Consider the following 19,286-nt stretch of genomic DNA (forward strand, 5'->3'; position numbering starts at 1 on the left):
TGCCCCTCACAGCTAGGGGGTGGGGTGCAGGGGGACATGAGTGGGACATGAGTGGGGGCCTGCTGGCAGGTGCCCGTCACTGCTGGGGGGTGAGGGTGCAGGGGGACATGAGTGGGACATGAGTGGGTGCCTGCCGGCAGGTGCCTGTCACTGCTGGGGGGTGGGGGTGCAGGGGAACATGAGTGGGGGCCTACTGGCAGGTGCCCCTCACTGCTGGGGGGTGGGGGTGCATGGGGACATGAGTGGGGGCCTGCTGGCAGGTGCCTGTCACTGCTGGGGGGTCGGGGTGCAGGGGGACATGAGTGGGGGCCTGCTGGCAGGTGTCTGTCACTGCTGGGGGGTGGGGGTGCAGGGGACATGAGTTCGACATGAGTATGGGCCTGCTGGCAGGTGCCCCTCACTGCTGGGGGGTGGGAGTGCAGGGGGACATGAGTGGGACATGAGTGGGGGCCTGCTGGCAGGTGCCTGTCACTGCTGGGGTGTGGGGGTGAAGGGGGACATGAGTGGGACATGAGTGGGGGCCTGCTGGCAGGTGTCTGTCACTGCTGGGGGTTGAGGGTGCAGGGGGAGATGAGTGGGGGCCTACTGGCAGGTGCCTGTCACTGCTGGGGGGTAGGGGTGCAGGGGGACATGAGTGGAGGCCTGCTGGCAGGTGTCTGTCACTTCTGGGGGGTGGGGGTGCAGGGGGACATGCGTGGGGGCCTGCTGGCATGTGCCCCTCACTGCTGGGGGCGGGAGTGCAGGGGGACATGAGTGGGGGCCTGCTGGCAGGTGACCCTCACTGCTGGGAGGTGGGCGTGCAGGGGGACATGAGTGGGGACCTGCTGGCAGGTGCCTGTCACTGCGGGGGTGGGGGTGCAGGGGAACATGAGTGGGGGCCTGCTGGCAGGTGCCTGTCACTGCTGGAGGGTGGGGGTACAGGGGGACATGAGTGGGGGCCTGCTGGCAGGTGCCCCTCACTGCTGTGGGGTGGGGGTGCAGGGGGACATGAGTGGGGGCCTTTTGGCAGGTGCCCGTCACTGCTGGGGGGTGGGGGTGAAGGGAGACATGAGTGGGGGCCTGCTGGCAGGTGCCTGTCACTGCTGGGGGGTGGGGGTACAGGGGGACATGAGTGGGGGCCTGCTGGCAGGTGCCCGTCACTGCTGGGGGGTGGGGGTGGAGGGGGACATGAGTTGGTGATCACTAGTGGAAGGTGACATGTGTGCTGGCTGGGGGGTATGCCCAGTGGTGCAGGGTAGTCCCCTGTGTTGTGGGTTGTCTGCAGGGGCCGTGGATGGTGTGGAGGGCACACCTGGGAGGACCCACACTGCCAATTCACATGTGGGACTCCCCATGCACCCCACTAGATACACGTACCCGCTCTGACAGCGAAATTGCGTGTGAAACTTCCCGCGAACCCCAGTAATACACGTACCCCACTCGCACAGGGCCAATCGCATGTGAAACTTCCCGCAAACCCCAGTAATACACATACCCCACTCACACAGGGCCAATCGCGTGTGAAACTTCCCGCGAACCCCAGTAATACACGTTCCCCGCTTGCCGTGCTGGTACAGGGTTAGCGCAGCCCTTTACGCTGGATTGGGGATTTTGATGGCTTTTCCCTGCGCGAGGGGCGTTCTTGGGGGTGTAACTGGCGCTGCTGCAGGGTCGCTGCACCACTGTGCACCACGGCTGGTTTTGGTAGCTAAAATCCATGAATACGCTGTGCGCGGAAATGGATTTTAGCGCACGCGGCTGGCGCAGAGATACGCACGCGCACAGCGTGCGCCAGTCGCGTGCGGCACTTGTGCGCTAAATTCTATGAATTACCCCCTTAGTTTGTTTTTATAAAGGATTTATTCTTGAGAGCTCCCAGCTCGGTACACCCTCTCATCACTTCTCTAACGCCTTCTTCCACGTTCTGGAACCCAAGCAGATTCCAGAACTACATCAACACCCAATGTCATATGAGTGTTACATCAACATAACATCTCTCCTCCCACATGGCATGAAACAGAAAAAGAAACAAAATAAAGAGGTTGGAAGAGTGGATGGACACTACAGTGAAAGATGGGAGGAACATCCTAGGGAAGACAGAACAAGAAAGAAAGAGAAAGAAAATCTGGAGTAAATTGAAAATACATAATTATTTTAAGTTCCAAAAAGGATATGGTATATCAACACAGTCTGGTTGTTGAGTGTTGAGATCCTTATGTTCAATGTTCAGGATGACAGAAAACCATAAGTTCTTGTAATAAATAAAATCTTTCTTGAAGTTCTGTATAATTCTTCTGTTTCTTTCACTGGAATTTTTAAACTTCCTGGTGATCACCTGCATCTTTTCTTCAATGTTATCATAATCAGGTTGCATACTTTTCTCTGACCACAACACATCATCGTAAGACCACCTCTTACCATCTTCTAAAGTCACTGATTTTGTTGATGATTGAATCACTTTTTGAGGCAATCTATATCTGGATAGACCTTTCAAGACTGTCTTGGGTTCCCTCACACAAATCCATTCACCTTCTTTGATGGTACTCTCTGACTCACGTTTACTAACATCATAGTATTCTTTATATTTAGCTTGCCTTTCCTTCACTCTCCTTACCATGTCCTCCATATCAATCTTTTTTGTGACATTTTGATATTAACCAAGCAGGTCTTAGTCTATTAGATAACAAAAACCCCGAAGGGGGAAGTTCACATGGAGGAGTACTATATTAATTTAAGTACCCAATTTATAGGAATAGAGGTGGAAAGGAATAGTGGCCCAATCATAACAGATTCATATTTTCATATTTTAATAATCATCAAAAAACATTATAAAATTACATAATACATAAACAGTATGGCCGTTCTTAGTTGGTGGAGCGATTTGTCTGGTTAATTCCGATAACGAACGAGACTCCTCCATGCTAACTAGTTACGCGACCCCCAGCGGCACTTAGCACTTTTTTTGTACTTAGCACTTTATTCCATTGGCAGCAATTTCCTTTCCAACAGCATCTTTATCACTCAAATGAAATTTAAAAAACATGAGACAACGATGCTTTATCTGGATTAGGCACTCATTACCCTTTTGCACCTAGCACTTTATTCCATTGGCAGTAATTTCCTGTTTTATAGCATCCTTATCATTCGAATGAAATTCAAAAATATGAAGATAGTGATGCTTTACCCTGATTAATACTGGGTCATGAATTATGGTAATTAAATTGCGATTGAATGGTTTAATGTATTAGACTTGACAAGTATTTTATACTAACATTAATTCATCTATTTTATTGTTGTTATACTGTTTATGTATTATGTAATTTTATAATGTTTTTTGATGATTATTAAAATATGAAAATATGAATCTGTTATGATTGGGCCACTATTCCTTTCCACCTCTATTCCTATAAATTGGGTACTTAAATTAATATAGTACTCCTCCATGTGAACTTCCCCCTTCGGGGTTTTTGTTGTCTTATTGTTGCTCCCCAGTTCCATGGTTTAGGGGATACCCATCTTGTTTGATGTCTTAGTCTATTAGATGCCATTCTTCCTCTCATCATTGTGAAAGGCTCCTCTTCTGTGACTGATTGCGGAGAAATTCTGTAAGCATTTAATGCTTCCTTCAGCGTGTCCTTCTATGGCAACGAATTTGCAATTGCTAACTGTATAATGCTCTTCACAAAGCCATTCATCCTCTCAACTAGGTCATTGGCCATTGGATGATAAAATGTGGTTGTTTTATGCTCAATCGCTCGGTCCCTCATAAAAGTTTCTACTTATGCTGATATAAACTGAACACCATTTGTGTTTTGTATTTGTATTTATTTTATTTGTATAGCGCAGACCAGGCCCGGAGGCTACCGGGCGCATATCTTAAAAACAGTGGTTACAAACAATATGACATTTCAGATAACATTCTTTTAAATTGATCAAAGTAATCAGCACACATTGGAGGTAAAGACAGAAGTACATAGGTAATCAAGTTTTCATAATGCAACTTGGTTGCCTGATGTAACTAGCCAGCGTTTGGCTTTGTGTTTGAATAAATTCAGGGAAGGAAGGTTTCTGAGAGTAAGGGGGACAGAGTTCCACAGTTTGGCTGCCAGAACTGGGAAGCTGGACCCACCGGCTGTTTGGAGCTTGTATCTAGGGATCAGTAGGCTCTGGCTAAGGATAGACCTAGAGATCGAGATGGTGTATACTGCGTGAACCGCGAGGAGAGATAGATGGGGGCCTGGTTATTCATGCATTTGTAGGTCAGGGCAAGAGATTTTAGTGAGATCCTTTGGGGGACTGACAGCCAGGGAAGGTTCTTCCTGGTTTCCGAGATGTGGGCTGATCTGGGGATATTAAGGGCTGCTCTTATGGCGTTATTTTGTATGATCTGGAGTTTGTCTAGGTTACGTTGATTGGTTCCTTGGTACAATGCATTTCAGTAGTCCAATTTGGACATAACCAAAGTCCTGGCAAGGAAAGTGCAGTTGTGAGTGGAGAGAAAAGGGCGACATGCTGTGATTAGCTTGCAAGTGTATGCAGCAGCGGCAGCAACTGCATTCGTTTGTCTGTGTAGGGAGAGAGTGGAGTCGTGGTAGATTCCGAGAGTTTTGGTATCTTTGGAGACTTTTATGGAGTGTCCATCGATATTAAAGGAACTGAACATGGGGTTCAGCTTGTTGAGTCTTTGCTGTGTACCAAGGATGAGAAGCTCTGTCTTGCCGTCATTAAGACAGAGCTCATGTTGTGCCATCCAGGTTTGGATGACATGGTATATGTCATTTAGGGATTTCGAGTCTACTGTGTAATCGCCCGTGATGGGGATGAGTATCTGGGTGTCATCGGCATAATTAGTGTAGGTGACACCCAGATAGTCGAGCACATCAAACAAGGGTTTAGTGAAAACATTGTAGAGGGTGGGGGATACGCACGATCCTTGGGGTACCCCACAGGGGACTGGCGCAGGGTCGGCAGAGGAGGTTGGGGAGAAAACCCTCATATGTCTGTTATCCAGGAATGATTGAATCCAGTTAGTGACATTGTCGAAGAAGTGGGCTGCAATGTTCAGGTGGTGACAGAGGATTTAGTGGTTGACCAAGTCGAAGGCAACATATAAGTCTAATAGTAGTAGCAGGGCTAGTTTACCGTTGTCTTTAAAGTCCTCAATTTGGGTTTTGAGATCTAGGAGGACTGTCTCCGTACCGTGCTTGGGTCTAAAGCCGGATTGTCTAATGCCTAGTAGATTGTTTGTTTCCAGGTAGTTCTGTATCTGAAGATACGCTGCTCTATCAATGATTTATAGCAGAAATGGGACTGTTGTGATGGGCCTGTAGTTGGTTGGGACCTCAGGGTCTAAGGTAGGTTTTTTTTAGGAGAGGGATAACCCACGCATCCTTCAGATTGTTGGGGACCACTCCCAATTAAAATGAGGAATTGATAAAAGTGGTAATGAAAGGAGCGAGGTCATGAGCCGATTCCTTAATGATCAGGGCTGGACATGCGTCCCCTTGGCAGTTGGATGGTTTTAAGTTGCAGATGATTTTTTCAACCTCCAGAACGGTGAGCGGTGTGAAGCTGAAAGTCACTCGGGAGTCTGGGGTGGTTATTTTAGGTGTCAAGGTCTTGCTAAGCAGTGGAGTGTGGAGGGAGTTTTGTTTGGCGTTGATTTTGGATTGCAGAGTAGTTATTTTGTTGAGAAGTGCATTTTTTATATTGTTGCACCAAGAGCTGTCTTTGGTGCACATGTCAGGGGCAGGTGAGGGGGATTCTAATTCTTTGAGAATTTTAAATAATTCTCTTGTGTTAGATTCTGCTTGGGATATGCGTGAATTGTATGTCTGTTTTTTGGCTTGAAGGATGGCTTCCTTATAGTTAAGAGAGATGATCAGGAGGGAGGCTTTATTAGCTGAGCTGGGATGATTCTTCCAGAGGGCTTCGGCCTTGCGCTTTTCTTTGCACAGAGCGTTAAGCTGAGGGGTGAACCAAGAGTTCAGGTGGGACTGTTGTTTGGCTTTGCAAATTTTTAGTGGGGCTAAACTCTCGATGGCTTTGATCATCAGGCTGTTGAAAGTGTCTACTAAGACAGTGGGGTCCTTGTCCTTGTGCTGCGAAGCAAGAGTGTTCAAACAAGGGAGGATGAGGGGAAGCAGTTTCTCCCTGGTAATGTCCTTTTTATTTCTGGTGGGTATAACAGGGGCTATGGTAGGTGCAGTCTGAGGGTTGGTGGCTGGCAGGAGGAAGGTAATGATATGATGGTCAGACCAGGCGCAAGCAGCATTGGAAATGACATTGGTATTACAATTGAGGTCAGCTAACCAGTTGAGCGTTCTACCCTTGTTGTGTGTAGGATCACGAATGCGCTGCTGGAAGCCTAGGTTGGAGAGGGTGGCGGCGACTTCAGAGGCCATGTGGTCCTTGGGATCAGAGAGGCCGAGGTTAAGGTCACCTAATAGCAGTATCTGGGAATTAGGCTTGGTGTTAGCCGACAGGGTGGATTGTCTGACACATTGTCTGACACAACCTCACACGGGTCTCATTCTCTATTAAACACGTCTTCCATGAACCTCACATTCTTCTTGGCAGTCACAGCTCCTTCCACGACACCCCATTCTACCCATTTGGACATATAGTCCAACAGTACCAGGATATACATCTTTTGGGCATCAAGAGTTTCATAAGGGCCAGTAATATCTACTGTTAGTTTTGTCCAAACTGAATGCGGAATTTCAACCGGTTGTAATGGCGTTACTATGATCCTTTTTCCCTTGTCACTAACTTCACACACTGTACTATCTCGAATTACATCTTCCATGTCTCTCCACATCCCCGGCCACCAGTAGTTTTCTCACACCCTTCTCTTGGTGAGATTTCTTCCTATATGTCCTTCATGCGCCAACTCTATTATTCTTCTCTTCAATGATATTGGCTTGATGATGCGGTCACCTCTGTAAATGCATGTGGCATCCCAGAAATTTCCTTTTTCACCTGAATATATTCTTTCAAATTCTGATCAGCTTCTTTCCATTCGCTTTGGATCACCTGTTTTAAGAAGCTTTGTTCATTGTCATCAGCCACGGCTTTACTCCATTCTTCTTTTGATATGCTTGCATTTATGTGTGCTACAATACATTTTGCATCTGATTCATCACAGGACACACCTTTAAATTCATTGCAATCCCAGGGCAGCCTTGAGAAGCAATCTGCTACCACAGTGGACTTTCCTGGTGTATACGTCCTGTTTACATTGTCCTGCATAATGTCTAATATCCATCTCCAGATCCAGGGTGACACTTAATGTGGGCTCTTTGAATTAAACACATTAATCAGAGGCTTATGATCTGTCCTTAATTCAATATGCAGGCCCCATATCAGCCCCCTAAAATGTTCCAATATCCATTTAATACCCAGCGCTTCTCTTTCAATAGGGGAGTAGTTTTGTTCTGCTCCCTTCAATATTCTGGAGGCAAATGAATGCAATGGTTACTGTTCTGCCTTGCTGGATTTGTTCCAGAACACCTCCTAGACCCACATTGCTGGCGTCTACTGAAATCACATTTCGAGCATTGCAGTCAAACACAGTCAAACATTTTTGTGCTCTATATATATTTTCTTTTATGCACTCAAACTCGTGTTTGCACTCATCTGACCAGGTAAACCTCATAGATTTCTTCATCAATTCTATCATGTATTTAGTTTTATCTGCAAAGTGAAATATACATTTCGAATAATACTCAGCCAAACCTAGAAAACTCCTCAATTGTTCTTTGTTGGCTGGTTCTGGAATATTCTAAATGGTATTCACCAAATTCTTCTTCGGTTTGATTCCTTCTGAATTTATACGATGTTCTAAATATGGGACTTCACTCATTTTGATGTTGCATTTTTCTATTTTTAACACGAGTCCTCTCTCTTGTATCACTTGTAACATGCCCAATAATTAAGCATTGTGCACTTCTTCAGTCTGTGCTGCAATTAAGATGTAATCTTGAAAATAACATATAGCCTCCAGTGCTCCAAAAAGGTGATGCATTAATCGTTGGAACACAGCTGCAGCTGAGGCTAAACCGAAAGGCATTCTCTTGTACCTAAAAGCTCCTAAAGGAATAGCAAATGACGTAACATGTCTTGATTCTTCATCTAATAGGACCTGGTGATAGGCTGAGGATAAATTTCATGTTGGAAAAAGACTTGCTGGTCTCATGGTGGTCAACATCTCCCCAATGTTAGGTAGAGGATGTTTGCATTTACGTCTTGTAAATCTACCCACATCCTAATGGAACCATCAGGTTTCCTCACGATTACAATTGGGGAAAGCCATTCTGAATTTTCAATTAGTTCAATGATATCCTGCTCGCAGAATATAGTCAGTTCTTTCTGTAAAGCTTCTCTTGTGCCAATGGGGATGTTCCTCACTCTGTGTGTGACCGGTTTAGCACCCTTCTTCAACACGATTCTGTGTTTGAACGCATACTCCAATATTGTCATTAAACACCTGGGGAAAACTTCTGGCTAGTTTCTCACTTGTGTCACAACTATCTATTGATATGCTAAGTATGGGGACATTCTTCCCAGGATGTATCCTTATCTGTAGTGCCACCTGTTGCCACCATCCCACAACAGGCGAGCCAGTTTCTGCAACATACAGCTTGCAAAATGTTTCTCTTCCTTTGAAGTTTAAATGCGCCAATTTGTATCTGATGATGTTAATTGGAGTCTTGTCATATCCCGTGGCCCTCACTCTAGCAGTTTGTAGTTCATCACATTTTCCTTTTAAATCTCTAACATACATCTCAGTATCAACAATGGTAAATGGTGACCCCGTGTCTATCATCACTTGTAATGGCACTTTATTTATGTACATCTGTACCCATGGTCCTTTATTTCTATCTTCTGATGTGAGGGTTAGAAACTTCAATTCTCTCTGTAATTGATAACAAGCTGCTCGGGCCTCCAATCTCTTCTAATGCTTTGATGCTCACATTACTTGCATCTGCAAAGCGATCATCTTTTCTTTGGATTCTACTGCCAGGACCTGAAACCATCCTACCTCTTCCTCTGGTGTTCCTACACACTTTACCAAAATGACCTATATCACCACACTTGAAACATTGAGCAGAGTAAGCTGGACATTCTATTTCTATGTTCATGTGTCTATCACAATCACATTTGTAACAACGTCCTTGTGTTCTGGTAAAAGGCTCTCTGTCTCTCTTCTGGTATTTGATCTGCGATTGTTTGTAGCCATCTTCTTCACTAATGCTATGAGTGATTCATCATCATTCTCCTCCTTTTCACCTTGGAAAGATCCAAAGTCGGGTCCTTTGCTAGCCATAACCTCTGCTGTATGTGAGGATCCGCAACGTGCAAAACCAATTGATCCTGGAAATATTCTTCAGCCACTCCTGTGAATTTGCACACTGATATCAATCCTCTCAAAATTGCCATGTAATCTTCTACTGATTCGCCTTTGTTTTGACATCTAGAGAAGAAATAGTATCTTTCAAGAACGATATTTGTCTTGTTTCCAAAATGTTTGGACAATTCAGAGCACATTCATATTTCCTGCTGCCACTTGCACTAGCTGATTCACCAGAGCCCCTGTCGGCATCACTCTGATCAGGCAATGTGTGGAATATTTGAAGTGCTTCTGCAACAATACAGTTCAATAAAGTTGCTTCTTTTAAATCATCATTACATTTATTTCCACCTATAGCTTTTAGTACACTTGAAACACATCTGCCCATTGTTCCCACGGGCTGGTGGGATTTCCTGGATTTGGCAGAAATTGAACTGGTGCTGGGGTGTGTTGCATGATATCCAAATACACTTAGAATGCTGTCCACAGTTTGTAATCCTTTTTGTTTTTGTTTGTCACTTTTGAATGGTTAACTTGTGATTGTAACTTTTGGCCCAGCTTATTATGTTTCTTCTGCTGCTAAATGGCCTACTGTCATATACTTTGTTAATTTCGCTCTTTCTTTGTGTGTTTCACCTTTGTCAGCTGTGGTGATGATCTTATTGTTATTATTCACTCTGCCAAATTCTGATTTCTCTTTGTGCCTACACAGTCTGGGTTATTCCTCACTTAAGTATTGTTTTAATTTTCACGCTGTACCAGCGTGTGGCACTGCACTCCAATGTCACTTCAGCAAGCTTAGCAATCGCTCCATACTCTTTTCTCTTGCAGTTTTGGACTGTCTGTGCTTGGTTGCTACGGCAACTCTTGCAATAACAAAGATGGACGTCACATAGAGGACATTATTCTGGGTTCTTTCCTCTAAGGTCAGCGCTAATCGTTGCCTGCTTGCGCCACTTGTGCTTTCATATAATGCTCCAGTAAGCCTTTGCTCACAATTTACTGTATGTTTAAGTTAATGTCGCTAGTGGCCCACACCTTGACAGGGGTCTTGTCAGTGGTGAATTTCCTGAATTTCTTTCTTTCTGTGTCTTTTGTGCGGCAGCTGCAGGCCGGAACACGCATAGGCTCCATTATAAAAATGCTCTGCTGAGGGCTCTCTGCGGCAGGGGATCCTCGTCGCCAATTGTTGTGGATTAATCACCACATGAATCTTAGTTTGTTTTTATGTAAGATTTATTCTTGCGAGCCCCCAGCTGGGTGCACCCTCTAATCCCTTCTCTAACACCTTCTTCCGAGTTCTGGAACCAAAGCAGATTACAGAACTACATCAACACCCAATGTCACATGAGTGTTACATCAACATGACAGAGACCCTTTGTTTTAAAGGTACAATTCTGCAGGTGATTGGACTAAAGATAGACTCCCTTAGTGGTCCTATCCCTGTTCTTGAAAGAAGTGGACTTTGTTCTTTTGACATCACACCCAAAGTTCTTTTCTCTAGAAAAAGTGGAGGGGACAGGATGAAGAGAGAGAGGCAGAGAGAAACAAGATGGTGGAAGTTGTCCTCCACTGTACGGATCCCTCCTGACTGCTCTAATCCTGCCCCCTAGCCTGCTCACTAGGATCAAAGGCCTTTAGGAATGCAGAACCCTCGTGTCAGGTTACTCCCTTTGAATGGGGCCGCTCCTTTGATGACTAGACCGAGAGCAGGTGCTTGTTGTGCGGTTGACCCTAGTGTAGGATGTTACCTGCCCTCACAAAGAGATCAATGAAGAGTCAAGGCCATTCTGGCTCCTCTACTGTCATTTGCCAGGCTCAACCTGTCTGGCCAGAATACACATCACCTTCCGCAGCTGAAATTGACTCACAGGGGCCGGCACATGGATGATATTAAATTTGATCTGGCTGCATTGGTCAAAGGTAGTGCCATGCACAATGCCTTAACTCAGGCATAGATTATAGATTATATTTAGAATATAGCTTGTCACCAGCTTTGGATACTTTTGGTCATCAAGTTTCGGTACAGGGGTGCATGTCTTAAATGCAGCCCCTGTTCTGCAGAGTCTTGGCTGTCACTACAGCTGTCATATGGGGAACTTTGACCTCTGAACCTGCTCGCTGGCATTGGTAGAGTAGGTGCTGCAAATCGGGATACTGATGCAGCAGGACAGTTAAACAATATGCGTCTGGCATGGAGCTCCTGAAAGGGGAATAAAATCAGCATATTGCCCATTCAGTGATGGAATTATCCACATCTTTTTATTATTTAATAACATTCAAAAAGCCAGGACTTTCCCACCAATGCCAGATGACAATTCAACACAGTCATGAAATTAAAAAAAGAGTAAACACACTGATGATTGTGAGAAAAGGTTTCTCTTATTTATTTTTATTTATTTATTTATTTGCATTTATAAAGCTGCACAAAAAACTGCCCTGAGGCATCGTGGCACTGTTACAGCAAATTTAAACTTGACACAGGTAGGACACAAATAAACAGTTGCAGCGGTACAGCAAATTGCATACTCATGTTGGAGCAATGAGAAGGACAAGTAGCAGTTCAAATATTATGCTTTGCTGTTGTTACATTGCAATAGCATAGTTGCAAGCTGTTAGTAGAGCATTAGCAGAATAAGAAGGTTTTTAGGTTATTGCGAAAGGTGGTGTATGAATTTTCATTCCTTATGGCGTTGGCAGGGCATTCCAATTTTTGGGTGCGAGGTGTTGGAAGCTAGACCCTCCGGCTTTGGTTCTTTCGGCTTTGGTTCTTTTGAATGTTGGGACATAAATCTGGTTGGTGCAGTGAGCTCCCATGGGTCAGTTGGAGGAGTTGAGGGTGATTCTTTCCGAGAGGTAGGGCGGGGCATTAGATGAAAGGCATCTGTGTGCGATGGACATGGTTTTAAAGAGTATACGTTCTTTAACCGGCAACCAGTGTGACTCTTTCCTAGCTTGAGAGATGTGTTCCATTTTGGGAATAGACAGAGCTGCGTGGAGCGCGTTGTTTTGCGTGATTTGGAGTTTTTTTAGGTTGTTGACCGAGGTGATTAAAGTAGGGCATTGCAATAGTCAAGTTTAGTACCCATTGTGGCTCTGGCTATGGATAGGCAGTTTTTGGTGGAGAGAATGGGCTTGACTGAGTTGGTCATCTTGGTGGTGAACGCAGAGGAGGAGGCTATTGGTTAGGGCTGTTGCATCTTCTTCATAGGTCCCAGTTAGTGGGAGTAGCACCTGCGTGTCGTCCGCGTAGTTGGTGTACGCTATGTTGCGACGGTCAAGATCATTGAAGAGTGGAAGGGTAAATATGTTGTAGAGTGCAGGGGCGGTGCAGGAGCCCTGAGGGACGCCACAGTGGATGATAGTAGGGGATGCAGAGGCTGTGGCTGAGAAGACCTTCATGAGTCTTCAATTTAAAAATGAGGCCATCCAGGCGATGGCTTCTGGGGAGAAGTGGGCTTCATTTTTTAGGTCTCTCCCAGGGGTTATTCACCCAAGAACAGGTCATTGGGCTGTGTTCGTGCTGGTAGAGAGATTCCCAGACCCCCCTTTGTTTTGCATTAATTAACTTTGGGTTTCACCCTAAGTTAACAGGGCGATCCAGACGTGGACCCCTTGCTCACTGTTCTTAGAGAGGCACCAGTTTCACCTCACTGATGATGCCCAACAAGGCTGAAACACGTGTATGGGGTTACTGATGGTACTCTTGTTGAGAGGAGAATTGCCTAGCATTTCGGCGCTGGACTGCCCCTGGGCAGGACAAAGGCTGATATGCAGGGAAATTTCTTCTCTGTGAAAGGGACAGTGAGCTAAAGACTTGGTCGAGTCTCTCCCAGGGGTTATTCACCCAAGAACAGGTCATTGGGCTGTGTTCGTGCTGGTAGAGAGATTCCCAGACCCCCCTTTGTTTTGCATTAATTAACTTTGGGTTTCACCCTAAGTTAACAGGGCGATCCAGACGTGGACCCCTTGCTCACTGTTCTTAGAGAGGCACCAGTTTCACCTCACTGATGATGCCCAACAAGGCTGAAACACGTGTATGGGGTTACTGATGGTACTCTTGTTGAGAGGAGAATTGCCTAGCATTTCGGCGCTGGACTGCCCCTGGGCAGGACAAAGGCTGATATGCAGGGAAATTTCTTCTCTGTGAAAGGGACAGTGAGCTAAAGACTTGGTCGAGTCTCTCCCAGGGGTTATTCACCCAAGAACAGGTCATTGGGCTGTGTTCGTGCTGGTAGAGAGATTCCCAGACCCCCCTTTGTTTTGCATTAATTAACTTTGGGTTTCACCCTAAGTTAACAGGGCGATCCAGACGTGGACCCCTTGCTCACTGTTCTTAGAGAGGCACCAGTTTCACCTCACTGATGATGCCCAACAAGGCTGAAACACGTGTATGGGGTTACTGATGGTACTCTTGTTGAGAGGAGAATTGCCTAGCATTTCGGCGCTGGACTGCCCCTGGGCAGGACAAAGGCTGATATGCAGGGAAATTTCTTCTCTGTGAAAGGGACAGTGAGCTAAAGACTTGGTCGAGTCTCTCCCAGGGGTATTCACCCAAGAACAGGTCATTGGGCTGTGTTCGTGCTGGTAGAGAGATTCCCAGACCCCCCTTTGTTTTGCATTAATTAACTTTGGGTTTCACCCTAAGTTAACAGGGCGATCCAGACGTGGACCCCTTGCTCACTGTTCTTAGAGAGGCACCAGTTTCACCTCACTGATGATGCCCAACAAGGCTGAAACACGTGTATGGGGTTACTGATGGTACTCTTGTTGAGAGGAGAATTGCCTAGCATTTCGGCGCTGGACTGCCCCTGGGCAGGACAAAGGCTGATATGCAGGGAAATTTCTTCTCTGTGAAAGGGACAGTGAGCTAAAGACTTGGTCGAGTCTCTCCCAGGGGTTATTCACCCAAGAACAGGTCATTGGGCTGTGTTCGTGCTGGTATAGAGATTCCCAGACCCCCCTTTGTTTTTCATTTTTTAGGTGCATACCTAAGATATCGTGGTTGACAAGGTCAAAGGCGGCGGACAGATCTAGTAAGAGAAGGAGTGCAGGTTTGCCTCTGTCCATGATGTCACCAAGTTGTAATTTTAGGTTGAGTAGGGCTGACTCTGTCCCGTGACCTGGACGGAAGCCTGACTGTCTTTTGCCTAAGATGTGGTTGGTTTCCAGGTAATCCTGGATTTGTGTATAGGCAACTTTATCTAAGATCTTGAGCAGGAAAGGCACTCTAGTTATGGGCCTATAGTTAGTGGCAATTTCTGTGTGGAGGGTGTTTTTTTTTTTTTAGAAGGGGGCGTACCCAAGCTTCTTTTAGACTGTCTGGAACTGTGTTGGCATTGAAGGAGGCGTTGATGAAGGATTTGAGAAAGGGGGCAAGTGTTTCAGTGCAGTATTTTATGAGACTGGCTGGACAAGGGTCTCTTTTGCAGTTGGATGGTTTAATCCTGTTCATAATCTCAATTACTTCCTGTTCTGTTACTTCCCTGAAAGTGAAAGGGGTTATGGGGGCTTTGGTGGGTGGGTGCATAGTGCTGGGGGAGAGCAAGTGGTCAGTGCTGGTGGTAGTTTTAGTGTGCTGAGATAGGTTTTTGTGGTGTTCCTTAATTTTTTCTTGTAGGAGCTCAATTTTGTTCAATAGGGCAGATTGTATAGCGTTACACCAGGTTTGGTCTTTCGTAATATCTTGGGATTTAGTAACTGGTATGGTGAGTTCTTTGAAGATTGCAAAGAGCTCTTTAGATTCAGGTTTGGCGTTAGTGATCCTTTCATTTGAGGAGGCTGACTTCGCTGTGATTACAGCTTTCTTGTATTGCGAGGTGATATTTTTGTAAAAGGATAGGGTGGCTGGGGAGGGTGTTTTCTGCCAGGTGTTCAGGGCTTTCCTTTTCTGAGAGCGTAGTTCTTATAGTTCTGCTGAAAACCAGGTGTTTGAGTGTTTCATAGTTTTGGCTTTTCTGTTCTGTAGGGGGGCAATGGTGTCTATAGCGGTGCTTATGGTGTTCTTATAAATTTCTGCTAGTACTGATGGGTCGGAGGGCTTAAGGTCTGTTGTGAGGGAGCTGAGGTGTGGTATGATGTTATCTTTGGTGAGATATTTGGTGCACCTTGCCAAGGCTGTGGGGATGGGGTTAGGCATTTTGGTCTTGGACTCGGTGGGGATGAGGAAGTGAATGAGGTAGTGGTCTGATCAGGGGGTGGGGGTGATGGAACTAATATCAATCTGACATTAGTGGTCAGTTTGTGGTCTTGTAGTTGTGGTCGGCTATCCAATCAAGGATGCAGCCTTTGTCTTGGGTGGGCATGTTTATTTTTTGGTGGAAGCCTAGTTCCTTTAGTGCTAGTGAGAGAGTTTTGGCTGGCTTGTCCTTTTTGTCATTGAACCCAAGGTTAATATCACCTAAAAAGATGGTTTTGGAGGTGGTTTTTAGGTTTTCAGTAAGGCGATGTAGGAGGTTCTCATGGAATTCCAATAGAGGGCCGGGTGGACGGTAGATGCGGTTGATGATGATGGTGGAATTGGGGGAGAGGGCAATTTTTATAGCAATGGAGTCTGTGTTATCACCTCGGTTAGATGTGATTTGTCTGGCCTCTAGGTGGTCTTTCAGGAGGAGTGCTACCCCACCTACTTCTGAGGTGAGGCGGTCTTGCCTGATGATGGAGTATCCCTGTGGGATGGCAAGGTTGAGGGATGACCCTGCGGCGCTGTGTAGCCAGGTTTCAGTGATGGCTAGAATGTCGAGGTCGAGGTTGAGTAGGAGTTTGTGGATTTCAGTGGCATGAGCAGGGATGGATCTAGCATTGATAAGGGCACATTGTAAGTTGTGTGGTGCTGGGAGGTGGACAGGGTGGTGTTGTGTGGAATAGGTGAGGCAGGGTGGTTATGGTGCGTCGTGGCTGAGGTGGGTGCAGAAGGTTTGGGTGTGAGAGTAGGTGTTTCTATGGTCTTGGATGGGGCTTGAGGGGCGGTGTAGGGGTGTCTAGAACGGAGTCCCAGGAGTTGGTTCCTGATATTAATGGGTCTGGTGCGTGATGTTATGGTGGGTGTAGGAAAGTTTGCAGTGATGTGTCTTTTGGTGAAGAAAGTGGGTAGGAAGTTGGAGGGGAAGGTGAGGAGAGCAGCTGATGTGTTGGTTGGTTGAGGGTGTTGCATTGTGAGAGTGTGTTTGGAGTGTCTGGATTGGATGGTGAGCTAGCTAGGTGCTGGATGCAACTATCAGGAGGCATTACAATTAGGTGCATAGAGCAATAGACAAATGGGGAGCAGCTAAGTGCTAGATGCAACTATCAAGAGGCAGTACAATTAGGTGCATAGAGCAATAGACAAATGGGGAGCAGCTAGGTACTAGATGCAACTATCAATGGCAGTACAATTAGGTGCATAGAGCAATAGATAAATGGGGAGCAGGTAGGTGCTAGATGCAACTATCAAATGGCAGTACAATTAGGTGCATAGAGCAATAGACAGATGGTGAGGCAGCTAGGTGATAGATGCAACTATCAAATGGCAGTACAATTAGGTGCATAGAGCAGTAGACAAATGGGGAGCTGCTAGGTGCTAGATGCAACTGTCAAATGGCAGTACAATTAGAGCAATAGACAAATGGTGAGGCAGCTAGGTGCAACTATCAATTGGCAGTACGACTGTGTGCAGGGATCAGCAGTCAATTAACGCAACAGCTAGTGCAGGGAGCAGCAATCAAAAAGCAATACATACAAACAGAATGTGCAGATGTTAATGCAGAGTGCATAAGGCAAATACAGGTAGGTATTAGGCGCTGTAATCAAATAGCACGACATGTGTGGCACAGGATGCTGAGTGTTACATATGTGTTACAGGTCTAGATAAGTATAGCTGGCAGCAGGTTAGGTCAATCTGGCTACTGTGTGAGAAATCTTCCCTAACGTTGTAAGGGCACAGCCATTCATGGGTGACTGGTGCAGAGTACTGTAATGCAAGGTTAGTAGCATAACCGGGACTGGCAGTACTGGTTAGGAGCTGGTGACATGTAGCAGGTAGCAGGCATGGTGGTGTTATTAGTGCACAGTCTGGAGGAGGTGAAGATCAAGTGGTCGGGCGTGGGATGCGTGCCACTTTGTGGATCCCACGGGTGTGGTAGTGTATTGCGTAGAGATACATGCACCAAGATCTATATGCAACGGGACCAAGCACTAAGGCGTGTGCATATAGGAGGGGGGATGAGTTCATGGCTGTAGCAGATGATCAAGTGTGAGTCTGAGGTCTGGCGGCAGGAGGGGATAGAGATAGGGTCCAGAAATATGGGTAACGGTTCAGGGAGGGCAGGCAGGCCTTCAGGTGGTACGGCACAGATGGGGAGCAGCAATACAGCGCAGGATATGTGCAGTAGTAGAGTGCTTTCCCTTTGATGCCTAGAAGTGGATATGAGTCGTCGGAAGAGCAGCGGGAAAATGCTCCTCCGGCTCCAGACAGGCTCACGACAGTGGTTGTAGCCTTAGAGGTGTGCCTTTGCTGGTGGGCCGGCGCTCGCCTGCCGGTGATGTCATAGGCTCAAAATACTGGTGGCGGGCCAATCACGCCGCGCTCCAGGGAAGATGAGGCAGTTAGGCTTGCAGGGAATAGGCAAGATCACGGGCGGCCATTTTGGAATGGCTATGCCTCATGGTGACTAATTGCGAATTGCCCAATTCTGTTGCTGAAGATGCCTGATGGTCGCTGGGGCAGCTTCTAATGGCGGGATGCACAATTCTGTCAATTTAGGCGGCGGTGTGCAGATTTTCAGCATGAAGCATTGCTCAGCTCTGAGATGCTCGGAAAGCTGCTGGTCAGCTTATTGGCATATCTGGCAGAGGGATATGCCCTCAGCTGCACTGCAGGGGGGTGACCACTGCTCCAGCAGTGGGAAGGGGGCTCCTGCTCCCCAGTGGATAGAGAGGATCTGGGAGGTATGGGCTTACGACACAGGTAGTACCCTCAGGGGTGTGCCTTTGCTGGTAGGCCGGCGCTCGCCTGCCGGCGATGTCATAGGCTCAAAATACTGGTGGAGGGCCAATCACGCTGCACTCCAAGGAAGATGAGGAAGTTAGGCTTGCAGGGATCAGGCAAGACCACGGGCGGCCATTTTGGAATGGCTATGCCTCGTGGTGACTAATCGCGAATTGCCCAATTCTGTTACTGAAGACGCCTGATGGTCGCTGGGACAGCTTCTAATGGCGGGATGCGCAATTCTGTCAATTTAGGCGGCGGTGTGCATATTTTCTGTAACTGAAGGGACAGCCCTACAATCGGGCAGGAACTAATGGGCTGGAAAATCAAATGTGTACACATGGGGTGTTCCTGTCCTCTCTCATTTCGTACTGTAGTATTTTAAAGCAGTGTATTCCTTTAAGCCTTTCAAAGGCACCCATGCATTAGTGCTGAATTCTAATCATGTGGTGATGAAACACCCATTAACAATGTTAGGTTTTTTATGGTAGCCTCTTTATTATTTGCGTGGCTAATTTTATAAATAATATAATTTTATAAATTATATTCTTAAAACAAGAACAGTACAAATGTTCAAATAAAGCAAGGTTGCACAGAGAATCACCATGGTTTTAACTTAACATGACTTGGTCAAAAACAGGTCGACTACTGTGCATATATACAAAAGGTAAAGACAATAATAGATAAAGCAAAGGACGAAACGTGTGCAATTCCTCTCTGGTCTATATAAACAATATGCAGTGGTTATTTGTGTTTGTTGGAATAAAGCTGGAGGTGTACATGATATTACTTCATACAGAGCACCATTCCATAGGTTCAAATGCTATGCCGTATTGTATTCAATTCTTTTCAATACGTTCAAGTAGACCAGTGAAGTATGAAGAACACAAAAAACAAGCAATCAAATTCATGCATGTCGCAATGGTTAGAAACTCAGGATGTCAAGAGAGACTGGTCCGACGTCTATTAAACAATAAAGAAAGTTCAGTG

The sequence above is a fragment of the Ambystoma mexicanum genome, chromosome 5q (assembly GCF_040938575.1).
Source record: "Ambystoma mexicanum isolate Mex_15411 chromosome 5q, UKY_AmexF1_1, whole genome shotgun sequence".
Lineage (NCBI taxonomy): Eukaryota > Metazoa > Chordata > Amphibia > Caudata > Ambystomatidae > Ambystoma > Ambystoma mexicanum.